Raw genomic sequence first — 18,468 nt, 5'->3', positions numbered from 1 at the left:
TCCCTATAAATACATGGCTTATGCTTTCCTTTTAATGTCTTACCTGCTGAAATAGTTTATCAAAGCACTGCACTATATTCCCCACAAACCCCTTTCCTTTCCAACACAGTAAAAAAGCATCCTCAGGTAAAATAACATTGTCTTAAAAGCAGAGAACCCAAATAAATTCTCTAACTTTGCAATGCTCACATGGGTGAATAACAGTAAAAATACCTTGGTCAATAAGTTCTTATGACTGTAAACTCCCACAAAGTGGACTGAGTCATCTGCGCAGCAGGAGTGACTTGAAAGATAGGAAAGATTGTCTGATAGATAGGTGGGCACAACAACAAAACTTTTAGTTAACCATCTGTAAAATAATAATAATATTTGTGGATAAGGTTTGTGACTGTGTTGGGCTTAGCGCAGGAATAATGAAGCAACAATGAAGACATGGATGCTGCTTCAAGAACAGGTGCAAGTCTTCAAGCACTTACTGCCCCAAACTGATACTAAAAGTCTCAAGAAAATTTGCTTTAATAAAGACATGGTCAGGGAAGAACTTAAATACCTAACTGTAGAAATCAGCACGTTATTACTCCAATTCTTTTTTGAAGTGCTCAGGTCAAATTAAATGAATGCAGACAAGTGTGGAGAGAGTAAGAACAAAGAGAAGAAATGCAAACAGAAAAAGCAACATAAAAACATGAGAGGAAATAGCCTTTATAAAAGCAACACTTACAGGAAATCCTGCCAGCTTTCAGAAGGCCAGGACTCCCAAGGTTGGCAGTCTTGCTTTTTGGATAGATCTTGTAAGTGGAACTGAAAGAGACCTACTAACCGTGAAAGCAAAAGGCATTTCATGAAATGGTTTATTTAAGTTTTACTGTCTTAGTCGCTCTTTTTCAGAGTATCCTAGATAATTCTGTACAGCAACTATAGGTAGGTGAAAAAAAAGTATCATCTCTGAAACTGTTCATTAGAGGTAATCTGCCTCTTACAAGTTTCTGCAAACTCAGGAGAAATAAAAGACATAAGCTGATCATTTTATCTCTTTTTTTGAGTCTGGGATGTATCATTTTATCTCCTTAATACTGTAATGTTGGGAAGAAATATGCAAAACCAACAATAAAACATGAAAAGACTGTGCAGCTTTTCATCTATCTGTTGTGGATTTAAACACAGCCCATCCTTTTAACCAAAAAACATTTTGGTTAATGGATGTCTGGTGGTGTATATGAAATGAATTAATAATCTTTGATTCCTGGCAGATAAGGTTTTATCTTTTATCTTTACCCCTCTTTTTTGTTCTGTGGTGTAGTCATGTGCTGATTTAAGCAACCATATCTTGCAGCCTATATTAGGCTGTGGCAGTAACATCAGAAGGACCCAAGCCAGCCCTAACTATACTTCCTTCCCCTCTCCAAAACATCCACTCACCTGTCCAACACTGCCATGAACAGATGCCTTTGGAAAGCCCACTGATGGAGGAATTGGGAATGTGGATGTACACATTCAGCATCCAGTGGGCTTCTTGGAGTTGAGATGTTCCTCAGCACTTCTCCCCTTCTAGCACTTGCATTGCAAATCAGTACACCAGCAGTGCGCTGCACAGATGAAAGTGTGCCAGAGGAATGGATTAAACATTTTTGTCAAGGTATTACATCTATAGTATAGAGACACTAAATTTACTGAGAATAGGCTCAGTGCCACCTTCATCCTTGCACTACAGGGTCCAGTGATGGATGCTCTGCCACCAAAAAATTCCAACAATATTTAGGTTTCTGATGCACTGCACTGAAGTTCTGTGTAAGGAGCAGGACTTACTTACCCAGATCCATTTGGGTAAGATCTGAGTCCTGTTCTTAAATGACTTGCATAGCTATGCAAATCCTTCACATGCATGAGCGGGGGCTGTTTACACTAACTGTAAGACATTCCCAATAAAACTATCTTCCAAGCCTGATAAAATGCCATCCCAGAAAGTAGTGACTGTGTTGGGGGTGGTCACGGGTATCTCACCATGAAGGGTGTTGGTCTGTGTGACCACAACAGTGTTTAATAAGTATCCTTCCTGACCTTGCAGCAGAATTCCCAAGACTGTTTTTAACAGAAAGTTGGGTAACTTCTTTTCAACAGTGCTAACAGGGCAGAATTTTTCTTCCAAGTTAGTTCTTAACTCTTCTTTATGGTCACAACATCTTTTTTCATTACACAGTCTGCCAATCAGTCTTGCCATGATCATTTTTTTTATCAACAGTAAATTGCTCTTTTATCATTTGTAAAACCCTGATTTTCTTTGTACAAGATCGTTATTAAAAGCAATCTTCATTGCAGTGTCTCCCTCATTTTAAGAGCTCACCTTTGTAAGTTTAATACTCTTTAAGCATAGTTTTATGAACTTTCCTTTGCTTTTCAAAACTAAACAAAAAAAAAAACCACAGTCTCTAAGAAACTCCATCTTCTTTTAGATTTTTCTTTTTCCTGTAAAACCTGTAATGTTTTCTATGCTGTATGCTTTTTAGCCATTGGACTCACACTTGAAGACTTGCAAAAAAATCTATGTGTAATTTGGAGATGTAGTGTAGGTAGCATGTATAGTCATACATAAAAGAAGAAACTAATGTTTTCCTTCTGCTCTACAGTTCGATTGCTGTAGATTGCTAGCCATATTTTAGGCATTTCTAGCCATAACAATACTTACTATTCAGGTTAGATACAGAAAATAACAGGAAAGAAATCAAAAGGGAATACTGGCTTATTAACTGACAAGCCTCACCCAGCAGGGTGGGGTTATTTAAAAAAATGTGGCCAAAACTCTTAGCAGACTTGAGTCCGCTTGGATTGCTTCAAGAAGGAAACCCTCATCACGTGGAAATATATTATTCCAAATCATCCAAGGTCAGATCAACCATCTAGCGGAGGCAATAGTCAAGGTCAGATTGGATGGGGCTCTGAACAACCTCATCTAGTTGAAGATGTCCCTACTCATTACAGAGGGGATGGACTGTGTAACCTTTAAAGGTCCGTTTCAACAAAAACTATTCTATAATTCCATGATTCTATGACAGTCAATTGAGAAGGTTAGTATTTTGGATGATGGATTTTGGATGAGCAGGGTTCATGGTTCTCCTGCTAAATAAATAGTTTGTCTCAACAAGCAAGCTGCAGTTTCATTTGTTGTTAAGCCAGAAGAGTTAAACCTGGATGCCCAGCTAGAGGATGGCAACACCAGCTTGCAGTTTTGGGATCTGGACATTCACTGATCTCCCCTAACTGTTGTTCCTCTTCCTAAAGCTCCTCAGCAGCTTGTCTCTGTTCCCACATAGAACTGAGTTGATGCAGAGCTGCTTCCCCATTGCATGACATGGAGCATACAGTGAATGGTGAAGAGCTACAAGGAGCTGCCTTTGAGATACATACCTACTCATGTTCTTGGCCATCTCTCAGCGTGCTCCATCTCTAATCTTAGTATCCTCCAGCTCACCACGTTCTCCAGAGCATTGCCTGTGTCTGTTGATAGTCAGACAATGACTAGTTGAGAGGATAGAAAGACATTCTCTGTACTTAAAGCCCCACTTCCATCAAAGACTAAATAGACAAAAGAAACAGTTCAGGGAAAATCTGTTTAGCCCCTGTAGCCAAGAAGAAAAAAATAAATACTTGGAATGAACAGAATCTTCTGAAAATACAGCTTTACAAAGTCTCTGCAAAGCTACAATGCATACATGGACTAGAATTTTCACAGGTTTGTAACTCAGCTGCCTTCAGGTAGACATTTACAAGAACACTAAAAGCTTATTTTTTTAGTTGAAGATGAAGACCGTTCCCCTGTCTAACAGAAATCCTTTGATCTACTGTTCAGAAAGAGCAGAGCATCACCATGAAATACATACAGTGGCTTTGATATAAATTGCACACTGTAGTATTCCCTAACATTTTTGTTTGATCCAAACCACTCTTAGCTGCAAATGAACATAAAAACTCAAAAACCGTAAGGATAATGAGACAAGTACCACCATGCAGCTTCAGTGGGGAAAAAAAAAGAAAAATTCAGTTTTACAAACTTAAGCAGAAAGTCAAGGTTGTAGTCAAACACTACATGTTGGACAATGCTGCCAGCTTTCTCTACAGTAAAATAAGGAATGCTGATTTTGTTTTAGCAGGAAATATGACATGGTCTAGTGGCTTAACCTTCCTACCAGCATCACCATTGATCTTGCAGTCATAAGAGGAACTGGGGAAAATATAAACATGCAAGATCATTCTCTGGTTGTTCTGTTGTCCATAGGTATCATAGCAGTTTTGCAGGGACTAGAAGTTAATCTTGATCCATAAAGCAGGGTGATGAAACCTCATTTATTGCAAGCAACTGAATTCTCACTTCTGAGTCCATATTTTTTTTTATAATAAGAGAATTTATCCCCCCTAGTTTGAAGCATGTAAAATGCTGTAAACACACTGTTATGGATTATCAAAGCAAAGAGAAAAATTAAGATTGTTAGGGAAGGAAAGGACATTTTTAAACTCATCAGTGGATATCATAAACAATGGAAAAATATCTAAAATGCCTTATAAATAGACTGTTTCCTGCTAAACATCTCCTTTTTTTGCTTTTTGAAGTACTATTAGCAAGCTACCTAAGCAGGAGATTTTAAAATGTATTAAAATAAGAACTCAGTAGGCAAGAAAAAATATCATTTCCATAGCTGTCAGCTGCATTTTACTTGCTGGGAACCTCAACATACTACCCACATTTTCATCCCTGAAACTCAGTTCACGGAAATACCTGAAAGACAAAGTCAAGTGTCTTTCTGATACTTGCAGTGCCTGTGAAGGAGTTGGAAATTCTAAGACCTGTGTGCTGGTTTCTTACCTCTCAGATCCTTAAAAAATAGGAAATCTGTAGTCTCTTCAACTGTTAATCATTTTGGAACTCAGGAAAATTATTACATTTGAGAATTTAATTACATTAAAAGCATTTATCTGAGTAGATCAACTGTAACATTTATGACAATTAATTTTTGATATGTTAATTTACCTCCAACTTATAAGCATGTTATTTCAAAATCATATGAAGAAGTTAAAATCAAGATTTAGTGCATCAGTGCATTAAACAATTAATTGTAATTGTCTGTGTTGGGGTTAACTTAAAATAAGCACCAGAAGCGGGTACAGAAGGTAGGCTACATCTTTACAGAATGGTGGGTCCCTCCTGCTCCAGTTTTCTCACAAAGATGCAGATGCTTGTCTGTGAAAGCCTGTTGTATTTTAATTAGCAATGAATTAATAATAGAGATTTAGATACCAGAATATGCATCTCAAAAGTTACTTCTTATATGATTTTAAATCACAGAATGCTCTGTAAAATAGCACCTCATTGTGACTGCCCAGTGTTTTTTTAACCCAGAATGTAGCTTTTGTTGGTCCACTCTTTGGCTTGAGTCATTTTCAAAACCCATTTCACACCTCCCCATCAGCCACTGGCTTGTGGCAACCAAGTTTTTGCCACCCGAATTGTTTAGTATCAAAGGTTAAGAAAACAGAAAGGCTCCGGAACATAAACATCTTTACATACTAATACATACCTAGCATACCATTTTCATCAATGGTTCAGTGCAGCTCCTAAAGCTCCCACATTTTCCTGTATTTAAAATGAAGAATTGTCTCTGGATACACATGCTGGTAGGGAAGACTGCCTTATTGGACGTTACTGATTTATCAGACACCACCAGATACTATTTATATTCATTTTATATCCTTGTTTGAGGGCTTTACAAACCTGCAAACATATTCAGCTTCTCTTTAATTTTGCTGAATCACATCTTCCTCTTACAATATGTTTCCTCTCACAATGAAGTTGCCTGCGTAATGAGTGAATTGGATTTTATGACTTTTGCCAGACAGGTATCCCTCCAGGGTACCCCCTTCCAATTCACTTACACAAATATAAATGCAGTACCTGAAAGACTGGTAACCTTCCAGATAATCAAAAATTCTTTTCAGCTCACCTCAATCGGGGAAAATACTGAAAGTTGAGTTTTGGTGTTTTTTTCTCCACCTTGTGTTTGTGTTTTATAGTCATTCCTTACACTCCCTGGATGTGAGGCTGTGAGTCCCAGAAGTGCCAAGCTGCAGGAGACTTTCCTGGTTTGTTAACCTGTAGAAGTAGTCAGGCTTGAAAGCTTTTACTTATATTCACCTCCAGCAAAACTGTGGATAAATACAGGTGCCCACAGTTCTAACAAATTCCATCTCCCAGAACAAGAGGCAGTAACAACTGTTCACTCACTGGAAGCCACATGGCCAGGCCCCAGTTTAGCAACATCTGGCTTTCCAAACAGAAAGGAAAAAAAAAAAAAGAATTAATAATGTTGCGCAAACAGATGACACATAACTTCATTAGTCCCCTGAAGTGTACAACAGACAGCATTTTTCTCATACTGAACCCAAGTACTCATGGTCATGTTTCCTTCCAGGTCACAGTTGGGATGGCAGATGTTCTCCCAGTGTGTTATTCTTGCATCCTGCAGTAAGGATTGCCAATTTATTCAGGTTCCAGAGTATAAACAGGAGTTAGCTCAATGAAGCAATTGTTCATCCCACTATGAATTACAGGACATAACTTTGCAGGCTTCTCTTGGACTCCTGCTTCAGGGGAGCTAAAATGTGAAGGGGTGAGGAGCAGACCTGGTGGCAGAAAGCAAGGGGTGCTTGCAGTTGCACTCAGTACGGATACCTCCTCCAGTCCTGCGTGGCTGGACGGACACTGGAAAAAACATTTCATACTCATTATTAGGACATTAACATGTCATTAGTTTTTTCTACTGTATATTTGGGGCATTTGGAGACTCACCAATTCTTTATAAACTGGTTTGTGTGGTCAACAGCAACAGACAAATGCAATGTTCTTTTGTAGATAAAACACATACAGGTTTATCCTGAGACATTACAAAACAATTTTAATAGGGTTGTAATTGAAAGAAAAAAACTTGATTACATGCACTGATAACAGATGATATCTTGAGAAAACCTGGTATGTGTTCTAGAAAAGTTAAAAATAGATAAGGTGATAGATGGTCTGTGTCAAAGACAGCGCCGTGCTTACAACCTGTGTGCTATCTGGAACTGGACTTCACAACAAGGACAGATAGCCAGCTGTCCATGTTGTTGTTGTCCCAGCCTGAACCATAATACTCTGTCAACCCATGGTGCTGTATAGTACCATCAAGACTCTTCCAAGCATGTTACATTTTCTGTAGCTGTAGATCCTAACTTCCTGCATTTTTCACATTTCCTCAAGCTTGTGGATTTGGAATTCTCCAGTAAATGGCTAGTTTGAAGAAGGATTACTAGGGATGGCACAGAACAAGCACCCTGGTTAGGTATGTGCAGTCCCAGAGCCATTAAGAGGCAGAACCCACCTTTGTGCTTAAATAATAGTCTTTGTGTCTTAAATAGTGAGATGCCACCTGGTTAATACAGTAGCAGAGCAGCAGAAGGTAGCCTGTAGCCAGAGGATGCCAGTGATGCAATGGACCTTTTGGAATTGCAATACCTTTTGGAAAAACTGAAGATGAAAGAAAACAGCTGTCTACCTATCTTGTTCATCCTTGATGCTATCCATGATGATATGCATCCTGATGATACATGAAAACTCAGTAGGCCAATGACGTATATAGTATATTTAATGTAACAGAATTTTGCCAAAGGTCTCTCTCAATGAAGGAAGTTATTTTTTTCATGGGATAAAATGAGCATTACTAAGCACAGTGTGTGGTGATTATGGATTGTTTTTTCTTAGAAAGACAACTAATGTTCTCTTTTAAGACTTCTGTTATGTAAACACTTTCTGCTCAAGAATAAGTTCCCAACCTTCTCTTGGATAAGCTAGCTAGGCTGAAGGCTTTTCATTAGACCTAGTTTTGGCCTCGGATACTTTGTGATCACTTTGAACTCTCTCCAAATTTTTATCACTGTAAAAATGCTGGATGTGAGAACTGGGCACATTTTAGAAGTAATCTTTCCATTAGCATATGCAGGAATGCATATGAATATTCCTGAATGCAAGAATAAATGTTTTTATATACATCTTTGCAGCCACAATGTGTTCATATCTTTTTTGCTCCCTTATTTATTTACAATTATTTTTAAGTCCTCTTCTGAGATAACTTTTTACTTAGTCAGATCTGTGTAGATCTGGTTTTACTAAACTTGTTTTCCTGATGAAGATTATTTACTTGGAACAAAACAAACCAGACCGGAGTCCATATTTAAGTTTACAGTAACTGCTCCTCTACTGTCTGTCTCTTTTGCAGTGTCTCCACTCAGAGTTTGAAGGTCACCTTTACAGAGGCTGAGCCTGGAAAGTTTCAGTCTGAAAACAAAGGCTCCATCAAATCTTGAGGCAACTTAAAGTAACTTATAAAGCCAAGTAAGCCTTGCTTAAATAACTTTGAATATTTGAGTCACAGGCAATGAGGAAAGGAACCATCCTTTAAAATGTAAATTCATAAACCAAATCTGGGACAGCTTAAAGAAGCTTCTGTTGCTCATTTGTAGATGCTGGTTACTATAGCTACCTGATGTAAACATTGTTTTTAAAGTATATTGCACATACATTCAAAAATATTCTGCCTGGAAAGAATTACAGGAGGATAAGCTGTCTTTGACAAATACCAATTTTTAGTTTAATACCATAGGCCATTTATTTAAGTAGCTTTGTCAGTTGAATCACAAGATCATACAGCTATGTCTATATTTCTTTGTGTGTATGATGATGCTAATATAGAGAGGTACTGACATAAGTAGCCTTTTGTTTTGAGTAAATCCATGTCACATTGTTAGGAAGCTTGTCTTGGCTGAGTTGAGCTTGCATAGAAATGTTTATGAGCTTCTAGTTGCCCATTCTTGGCTCTACAGAAATCTCTGGTATCTGGTCTCCTTGCTCAAGCTGTGTGTCCTCCTCCCACCTTATTCTTGTTACTTCCAGAGGCATTGTTCCTTCTTCCTTTAGTGTTCTCAGTAAGGCTATAGCAATTTATCTCAAAAACTGACAGGACATGTTAAAACATCTTTTAGGTCAGAAATGTCAGGTAGGCAACATTTGTATGGATCCTGATGACTTGTGACTGAGAACCACTTGGGGAGATAAGGTTATTGCAGCACTGTCTTTGTTCCCAGATGCTTCCAAATGCAATCAGTTTGAATCCCAGATATTTTTATTTGGGAAAAAAAAAAAAAGACTGAATTGTTGTAAGACTTTGACAAGTAAATGCAGTTTGGAACACTAAAAGAAAAAACTCTCTGTGGGTTTTGAAGAATTTAGTCTTGGACTTGATCCTGAATGAGGGAATAAAGAAAAAAATCTGAAGGTCTCAAGAGTCTTCAAACATGAAAATGCTTTCACATTCAGCTGTTGATTTGTTTTACTTCATTTCTGGTGCTTCACCCTTAGAAGAAAGATTAACAATGGTGGTCTGTAATTCCTAAGCAGAGTTTTCTTCTAATGATTTTACTTTCTTTTTCTCACTTCATATATTATAGCCTACTTAAAAAATTGCTAAGACCCTTAACAGGTGAGGGCCATACGAGTGTGTGATTAGAGGAACCTAGTGAATGTGTGGTTCTCAGCAGAGAACACATTCATTTGCACAATGGGTTTCATATCTGTTGAAGTCCTCCTTGTTAATAGCATTGAAAGTATAGTATGTGTATGTGTAAATTGTCTTCAGTTTGTTAGATTATTGTGTTATTTACAAGAATGAGCACGCAGGATCAGCTCCCAGACAGATGCAACAACTGCTTGATTTTCATCCAACATAAGATTGCCTCTTTCAGCTTTATTAATACATTTAACATTAGTGAGATGGTTGTTGCTGTTTGAGGGGCTGTTTACTGTGAGTTTTGGGGACAAACTCATATTAAAGCTAGAGTCTAACTCCGATTCTCCCACTGTCTGATGATGATGGTGATCCTTTTTTTAGCACTTATTTGCATATGCAAAGCAACACTTTTCTGTTTGATTTAGCCTAATTTATATAAAACCAAGATCAGTGTGTGTTGCGCCTTCAATTTCTGCCTAGTATCCACATCCTCCTACAGATACTTTGTGAACCATTACCACTGTAATCACATGCACATAGGCGCTTCTGTGGAAAATAAGGAAAGATCTTTGGAAGCAAACTTCTGTGATAACTGCTGCATCAGATGTGCTCCCAAGGCTAATAGCTTCTCCAGTTCCTACCCTGGGCTTAAAAAGTTGGAAATTCCTAAGCAAGCTCTTCAACAGGCACTTTTTCTCTCCTCTGTGAGAAGGATTGGTAAAGGATGAAGATTGTGACCCACTGGTGTCTATTTTCAGTCTGTTCTCTTTGGTCAGCATGGGTTAAGCCATCTGTTATTTCATCACCCTTGCTCATCATCTTTACCAGCATAGCAGAGCCACCTGGCTTCTGCCTGGCTAGTACAAGTGCACCTCTTCTACCCAAGTGCATCAGAAGAACCAGCCTCTACAGACAAAGATGTAGTTTTTCTTTAACCCCTCTTCTCTTTCATTTCTCTTGTGGCAGCCTGCTGCCTTTCCCAAACAATAAGTGAAGCCAAACTGTGTTCCAGAAGCGTTGCTGAGTCTCTGGCTAGTCCTGCAAGCAGCTTGCCAGCTCCATTAGCCAAACCAAATGTCTACATTAGCCCTAAGGGAAGGGGAGGAACCATTTTATGGCATCTGTAAAAGGTCACACAGTAAACACCAGTGCTACTGCTCATCTGTTGTCCCAGCTGATCCAAGTAGTTTGGATGTGTGTACGGTATGTACGTGAGCAAGCAGTCAACGCTCCCTCCTGGCTCTTTGAGATTCAGGTTACAAACTAGAGAATTAGCAAAACTGAGTTGATTATTTTGGGTTTGTTCTATCTAGTTTGAGACTGGTTGTTCAAATGAGATGGGTCTCAAGACTTACAACACTTGAGAAACCTTTGCGTTAAAATACACATTCTGCCTTTCTTGCATAAATCTGCAAGCTCTAGGGCTTTTTGGCTTTGTTTGTTTGTTTATAAGCATGGTGGCATTACAAAAGATGATAAATATCTAAAAGCCTAACACTGTTTCACAATCGGGGATGTACTAGAAATCTAATTTGGCTTCTCCTGAGATCAGAACCAAGCTGTTTTCATCGCTGATTTTCACATTATTAGTTTAGTGGCCCTTTCCTTCTGTTTCCGTGGTTGTTTTTGCAATATGTTTACATGTTCTCATTTCCTTCAGCCTTATCTCTCTGCAGGGATGTATTTGGTAAATGCATTTGAAACACGCAGTAATGCTACTGATCCCAAATTTTTACCTTTAAGAAAGTTCTCTTATTTTGTATGCTACTGGTATTTTTTTTTACAGTTTTTCCGTATTAGGAAAGTTACCTGCAATCTTTTATATTTTAAAAATGTAAAATTTTACAGGTTAAAAAAAAGGCAACTTTTTCCTGCTCTCTGTTGCTGCTGTATCCACTTACATAACGTGAAGATATCCCTTACATTCCTCAGTGACATCATCTGGAGGGGCTGGGATGCAGATGAAAGTTGTGAGAAACAGTCAGCTCTGGTTGAAGGACTATTCGTGCTGCCACAGGTCACCATTAAAAAAAAACACCTGGAAACATATAAAATGTTGTGTTTGGAATTGATTAATTATCAAAGTAATGTTAAAGAAGAACTGGCAGCTGAAGAAGCTGATGAATACTGGAAGAAGTGAACCAGGAACGCTTTCTGAACTACTGAAGGTGCAGAGAACCTACGTCTCCGGCAACACTTCTGGGTCATTTGCTACGTAAAATTTGGGGGGCAGGGGGGATTAAAAAACCCTATTTCAAGGTACGTTTGATGCTTGTTATCTTTCAAAAACTACTTTTTGGTAGCAGTGCCATGGTTGTAAATTACCAAATCTGGATGTTTTGTTCCTGATGCTTGTAACACTTGCAGTTACACTATAAAAAAGTAAAACACCTGATGTCACCCTTTTCTGTGGTGCTACTAAACAGGGAAAATTTAAACCGCTGGCAGCCTTGTCTTGGTTAAGGTGTGGTGGAAGACTAGGCTGTGTAATGAATTAACAGCTGTAGGACTATACTGCATCTCCAGAGAGCGTGTGTAGATTCACACTCTAGATAAACTACATTAAATGAGATTAAGATTTTTAAATCACTTAGGAATTGAAAACTGGTGCCTGTGCAGCTGCTCTAACACACTGCAGAAGTCAGGCATGACCACATGCTACTTTTGAGCCTCCTCCTAAGGCAGCAGCTCCTGAGATGGATGACTGCCCATTACCTTCTTTCATATGTTTCTGAAACTCATGTTGGACTTTGCAAAATTGGCTCAAGGGCTGAGCTGCACAGGAAATTTTCAATGAGTTTGAACAGTGCAAATAGGGAGACAGCTACAGCCTGTGAACTTGCATACTTTGAAGTCAGTTCCATGGCATGTTTCAGCAGATGTGGGGTCTGTAAAAGAACTGCATTATTTAATCAGATGTCTGCTTTGTTTAATGCAGAGCTTGAACGGTATCCAGTGAACACACAACTGATTTACTACGATCCTTATTTAATCAAATTTACTATAAACAAATGTTTACATTCAAGCCAATACTACATGTATTTAACATTTCCAACATGATGTCTTAATAGTTTTTAGGTGAAAGTACATTGGTCCTGTATGAAAATTAATGAACATATTATTCTACCACTCCTGCTGAGTAGGGTGCTTTTGTCACCATTTTAGAGATAAAGATTAAGGTACAAATTGTTAAGTGGGGAAAAAGATTGTTTTGGTTGAATAGTCTGGGGCTTGTTTTCCAGGCTATTTAGCAATTTGTAAGTACTTTGAAATTGCATTTTTTATTGCTTCACATCCACAGGCATGATGCATCCAACATGCAGATAGATGCCTAGCACACTGCACACAGAATATGAAGAATGCACAATTAATGTGAAACTGGATTAAATCTGTCTGGAATTACATGGGAAATACGGAAAGGTAGTTTTATGGATACTCCATTTCAGCAACATGATGATTTGAATGTTGCTTTACAAAGCTGCTACAGTGAATATGATGTGGGCACTTTTCCAGGCTGTAAACTTATCCCTCTTAACTAAAGGCATTATTAGTATTGTGTTCTCTTATAATTTACCTTGGCCTTTATGAACCATACCTCAGAAGCAGTCCTGATTAATGGTTCTAAGCAAATGACAGAGAACTGTAAGTTTCCCATGACTTTTAATGGAATTAAAAACTTTCAGCATGAAAATAAACAACAGAATATAATTTGTTAGCTACTACCTAGGGAAAAAATACCGTGCAACTGGAGTACAGTACAGCAGCAATTCAGTTAAAAAGATCAGTTTCATAAAACATGTATATGTAAGATGTATGTATTTTAAAGCAGCATAAAGTTAAGTGGTAATAGAACCTCTAAAAAAGGCAGGGCCTCTTCCCCAATAGCTACTGAAAGGTGTTACTTGTTGTGTTGGGTTTTTTTTATAAAGACATTAATATCATCACTGTATTTAACACTCCCATAAGGTGACACGTTTAATACGAAATTAGCATCAACAGACTTTGCAGCCATGCTTCAGTAACTTACACCTTGCAGATTTAAAGGCTGCAAGCACCAATTATCTAAACACCTGCGCTCACTTGTGCATATTTCCTTGTTCAGGTTGATGCCTACACCATCATATGGTCTTGCATCTTGCAAAACATGTTCTGAGTTTATCTTTTATCTGCATCGATTTTTTATACATTTTAGTATCCTGAAAATGATGCAAAAGTGCTCCTTTTACTGCCCTTCAGTACTGGTGTGCTATTTTAATGAGCGTTACCTCCAGGAGAGAATGGTCACTGAAATGCATCCTGCTAAAGCTGACCCTTCTGTGACTACAAGTCTTGTCCTGACCAGTAAAGAAAAGCTTGCAGCAGAAACACAGCTCAACTGAAGCTGTTTATTGCACCTCAGTGCACCTCAGTCTTTTAGCCCTGCCTTTTCTACCCCAGACACAGACACACTGAAAATGCATGCTCTTCACTACCACTAAAGCAGCATCTCTTGTTTCCTTAAGTAACCTCCTCATCCTTCTAGACGTAACCTGCTTTTAAAAACCAGAGCCACATGCAAGGCTACTGGGTTTTATTATTAAGCTTATTTTAAGGAGTTTTCTGTTACTGCTAAAAACAAGGAAGTCCCAAACAGGTTTCAGAGCTCTTGTTAGCGTCAGGAGAAAAGCACTGGGAGGCTAGGGAGCAGGCAAAGAGGGAGATCGGGAAAGAGGCGAGAGAAAATGCCAGCAAGTCTCAGAGCTCATGTGTGCCAGTGAAGTGCCACACAGCAAGGCCACACTCTCTTGACAGACAAATTCTGCACCAGCAGAGTGCTTTTATGCAGCCATTTTCAGATCCTTCTTCCATCAAAGCTCAGGGCGAGCAGAGATGTTCAGATCAGAAATGTTCACCTCAATCATTCTGCTTTCAGAGACAGGTAAGGCATCACAATCTCACATGCTAAGCCACTCACCTTGATAGTTTTCTCTGTAACATTAGCTTTCCTCCGGCTAGCATTCTCATCCCATTTGTGATTTGGAGGCAGAAAAAGATACATTACCTAACTGTAATGCTAATTTGGTCAGAAACAAATTCAGAATGGGCACACTCTTAATACATGCTCTACACATCAAGTACAAATGTTTCTAAATAACTCCACAGAAAGACTGTTCCTATGAAGGAACTGCTTTCCTTTCAAAAGAAGGACTCATCCTCCTTGGAGATGGTGGTCTTGAGATCAATGGAATACCATTAATGTTGATGCCACAACTGATCACTTAGTTTTCCTCTAAACTTTCTCCAAGTAAAGATCATAGCACAGTTCTCTTGAATTCCCCTTCACTGGTACAAATTTCCCTACAGCTAGCGATGTTTTTCAGTTCTTACCCTGGAGTATGTTATGCAAAGTGCAAGCTTGAGTACTACCATGTAGAGTAGGCAAATCTTCTGCATATTTACTTTAACAAAACAACAAAAGGCAGACTCTCAGATTTCCTCTGTGACTAAATATCTCCTCAAAGACAAAAGCGAATGTGCTGTGTTTCTCATCTCTCTTGTGCAGAGACACACAGTCTGTGCCTTTGTGGTTTGTGTTCTGCTCACTAGACTTCTGAAACTCAGCTATTAGTTTGCATGAACATCAGTCGTGTTTTGTGTAATACAGTATGGTGCATGCAAACATGCAGGCAAGCACTAGGGCCAGAAATTAAGATAAAAAGTGGGTTTAATGGCAACTTCGTAACTTATCAGTAGCATTGTTAGTATTTATGAGAGGTTTTAAAACAAGCAAGATAAAAATTCAAGTAATCAACTGACAGGTGTTATCCTTCATATTATGGTTTTGACATTACTGTCAATATTATTTCACTCTTCTCCTTTGCCACTTGGAACCACACAACCACAAGAGATCATGACTGCTTCCAAACCCCTTCATGAGAGCTTTGTGATACCAAAAGCCCAAGATACAAAACACACTTTAGGTCGTTCCAGCAGAGAACAGTTGATGGTGTTGTGCCTGCTGAATCTGACCAGGTGACTGTAGCATATACACTCACTAGAGCTCTTCTGACCATCATAGACAGTGAGATTACTGGAGCTCAGGTAGTTCTTTCTTCTTAAATTTCAGTTAATTAAATTTGTTATACAAGAGACATAAGCACTCTGACAAGCTGGCTTTTTGAAATAAATCAATTTATTGACACAGTAAACTCATTGCAAGCTCAGTTTTTATAGTGAAAACGTACATGTCATTTCAGGTTAATTTTCAGTTTTCTGTACCGAGGCTGTTTGAGCTCCTCATCAGCATGCCAATCCTTGTTTAGACTGCGCTATTCATTTCTGGCACGGGAAGTGTAGGCAAGGATTATTGTTTTCCCACTTAACTCATCCTGATGGATTAGATATTAAAAGCTAGACTGAACATTGTTAAGCCGTATTTTCATGCTAGACACTCCTTCACTAGGTACAGAGATAAAACCAATTAAGCTGTAACTTGTAGATGCTAATAGTCCACAGCACCTTCCCCTCCACAACCTGTGACCTGAACGGCCCTCAGGATCAGGTATCCTTGCAAGCTCCATCCCAGCACCAACTCCCAATAGCATAAGAGACACGATTTTATACATTATTACACTTGGCTGTACCCTTAAAGTGAACATTAACTTTTTTTAACAATTCTTGCAAGCAAGATAAAATTACACTTAACCTTTTCGTTAATGAATAGGACTCTGGAGTTGAGCTGTACCCAAGAAGCACATCCATCTTAACAGAGTTACAACATTCATCACTGAAATAGTACTAGAACCAGAGAGACTTCACATCACAGCATTAATGTTATGATAACATTTTTTTGGTCCTTTTCCAGTAACAGTAAATGGCAGCTTTACCATTACAAAACAGAGTTTTTCTAAATAGACCTGAGAAACATTAACTTTAAAATGTGAATTTCTTTGGCTAGAACGTAACATCAAAGTACTCCCAGTAAAACTACTTCTAGGTAGTATCAGAGAATATTGTACATACACTTGATAATCACTGCTATCCTATTTCATTTCCTCAAAAAAGGGAAAAGCTAATGGTAATTATGCAGTTGGAAGCAGATTATGGTGAAGGACCCCACTACACAGAGGCCTGATCAGAACAAAACCTTAACTGAAATAGCAGGACTCAGTCATGGAAATGCCTGCAGAGCTGCTCCAAAGGGAGGCCAGCTTGCCAGAGTTCATCTGAATTTTTCCAAGTATCTCCAGTTCTGTTTTTGCACATGTAACACTAAAGCAGTGCTGAACAGCCTGTTGCTGTAGAGCCCTTCTTTAAGCTCTGGTCTTGTGCTCACCTTGCATCCACCTCTCCTGCTTCCTGTTTAAATACTAACTTCTTTTGAAGACCAGTAACAGCTAAATTGAAAAGCTTTAAGAGATGCTAGATCATACTTAAGACTTGTAGGATTAATACTAAAATTATTAAGTACAGTTATCTTTAAAACCCTTGGACATCTGCTTCCTATTTCCAGTTTCATGTTAATAACTCAACTGAGATAATGCAATGTTTGAGTGGCAAGCCAAGGCAAGCTAGTTTTGTCTGGATGCAATAAATACAGATGTGGAAAGGACAGGTGGCAAACGCTACAGCACATCTTTCAACATCTATACCTGCTGATTCCCTAATAGAAAAATAATCACATTTTTCAGCAGTGGTGGCACAGAGTGACCATTCTTCAATCTGCAGAAAAGCCTACACCAACAGAAAGGGTTGTGAGTTTACTGCATCAAACCCAGCAGAAGATGTTACATGCTCGAAATTAATCCCAGATTTAAGTTTGGAGATGAATACTGATACACTTGATGGTATCTAAGATAGCTCTGTAATTCACAGCTGGGTATCTAAGCTTCACAGAGCCTTTGGCTTTTAGCAGTTTTGATTAAAGAAACAGTGCTTCACCCTTACCCAGCTTTTAAGAATTCTTCATTAGAAATACAAAAAAATGTTGGACTTGCTTTAGACTTCACTCAATTACCAACATCTCCCACGCTCCAGTAAGCACAACTAATTATTGCTTCTGAATAAGCGTTCCAGTTGGATTAATGGGGAGGTTAATCTCGTCAGACTTGGTAATGTAATAGGATTCATACCAAGCTGTGTGCATTCATCTTCCTTTGCTTCTGCAGCGCAGTCTGTGTGAGGGGCAGTACCTGCCTGCTGCTGCCCCAAGCCAGCACAGCGGGTTTTGTGGCTGTGCAATGAAAGAGGCAAGGGAGTCCCACCAGTCTGGGCCAAAAAAAAAAACATTCATCCACAGACATTTATTGTAAGCTGGAGCACTTCTCCCACCTGGCTCATACAATGCAGCCTGAGTGCAGAAAACCCTCAGGAGTAATCTGTACCTGCGGGTACACAGTGTCATCCACCCCTGTTCCAGTCACTTCCCAGGTGCTCATCTAAGTACAGAGGAAAGCATACCTCACTGGAGGGCTTTTTATCCTTACTGTGTCAATATACTTCTGCAAGCACCACGCAGCCAGCTGAGCTGTGAATGTCTGCAGTTCACAGGCTGCAATTTCAATGAATTCTCATTAAAGAATTGCTCTTTCACATGTGTTTGGAAGAATGAATAGTCATTATTTCAGAGTAGCAATGTAAATGAACACTGCCTCAGATGAATGCACAATTCATGCTTCTGAGATTGCTTCAGGTTTTGCACAGACAAGCAGCATCACATCAGTCTTGAAAAAGATATTTTATGTTCCTGCATTACCTGGATCAGCAAAAGAGCTCAGCAGCTGCTGTGCCACAAAGTGTAACGCAGCATGCAGTAGGCAGTGGCTGGCTGCAAAAGGCTAAGTGCTGCCTGCCATAGACAGAAAACCACTGCAGCAAGGCCAATTTGCACAGTTTATGAGATAAC

Source organism: Pezoporus occidentalis, unplaced genomic scaffold (assembly GCF_034315485.1).
Source record: "Pezoporus occidentalis ecotype Australia unplaced genomic scaffold, CSIRO_AGI_Poc_V1 ctg76, whole genome shotgun sequence".
In the NCBI taxonomy this organism is placed as follows: domain Eukaryota; kingdom Metazoa; phylum Chordata; class Aves; order Psittaciformes; family Psittacidae; genus Pezoporus; species Pezoporus occidentalis.
The sequence above is the reverse complement of the archived record's forward strand: the minus strand, read 5'-3'. Positions refer to the sequence as shown.